The 1242-nt window shown below is 23.0% G+C and overlaps 2 pseudogenes; both read left to right on the top strand.

Moving 5' to 3' along the window:
- Window positions 1-1242, top strand: part of LOC108751498 — a 13688-nt pseudogene that overhangs the window by 4474 nt on the left and 7972 nt on the right.
- Window positions 41-637, top strand: LOC108751501 (annotated as a pseudogene).

Genomic DNA, 1242 nt, shown 5'->3' with positions numbered 1-1242 from the left:
TATATATATATACATATATATATATATATGATGACGTGATATTTCACGAGAAGCTACTTACCAAGGATGCCATTCAATTTATGTAGTTAAAGGACTAAAAATAATAATAATTTTATTTATCATCTCAGAAATCTTCTTTTTTATTCCTTTTTTTTTTAGTTTATTTTCATTCATCATTAGCACCTAATATTGAAATTGGCCAACTTTGACCCTCTAAAGAAATTATCCCCTTCAACCCCTTCAATATTCCCCTAATAAATACTATTATCTTAATCTCATCAGGACTAACAGTAATTTGAGCCCATCATGCATTAATTAACAAAAATATAAATGAAAGAAAAAAAAATTATTATTAACAATCTTACTAGGAATATATTTTTCCTTTCTTCAATTATTTGAATATATCAACTCGCCCTTTACTATAGCTGATTCTATTTATGGTTCAATCTTTTTTATTGCTACTGGCTTCCATGGTATTCATGTTATTATCGGAACTTTATTTCTTCTAATCTGCTTAATTCGGCTTTAAAATAAAATATATTTTTTATCTTATCACTATTTCGGTCTCGAAGCAGCTTCATGATATTGATATTTTGTTGATGTAGTCTGATTATTTTTATTTATCTCAATTTACTGATGAAGATTCTAAAATTTTAACTTTATTTTACCATAATATCTCTATTAACCACCTAATTTAAAAATAATAAACATCCATACTTTTTATTATTAGTTCAATAAATATTATGTATTGTATATATTACTAAACATTTTTTATTTATATAGTATAATACATATATTACATTTAACTTCCAATTAAACAATTTAATTCTTACAATTAATATAAATAATTATAAAATATATTACCATAACTCTTTTTATACTCATTTTAATTTTCATCATTTTATTCTTTATTAATTTTATCATCTCAAAAAAACTTACATAAGTCAAGAAAAAATATCCCCCTTTGAATGTGGATTTAACTCATCCTCTAGAGCCCGTCTACCTTTTAGTAGACAATTCTTCATAATTAGCCTTATTTTTCTAATTTTCGATATTGAAATTGCCTTAATTATTTTATCCATAAACTTTAACCCCTTCTATTAATTATACATTCATATTTCTATTTATCTTAATTCTAGGCCTATACGTAGAATATAGAGAATCCTCCTTAGATTGAAAATTATAAATTTATTTTATTATTAAATTCTTATTTTTAAAATAGGATATTAATTAATAGTAGGA

Source organism: Trachymyrmex septentrionalis, unplaced genomic scaffold, assembly GCF_001594115.1.
Source record: "Trachymyrmex septentrionalis isolate Tsep2-gDNA-1 unplaced genomic scaffold, Tsep1.0 scaffold478, whole genome shotgun sequence".
Taxonomy (NCBI): domain Eukaryota; kingdom Metazoa; phylum Arthropoda; class Insecta; order Hymenoptera; family Formicidae; genus Trachymyrmex; species Trachymyrmex septentrionalis.
This window is presented reverse-complemented; position numbering and strand designations above follow the sequence as displayed.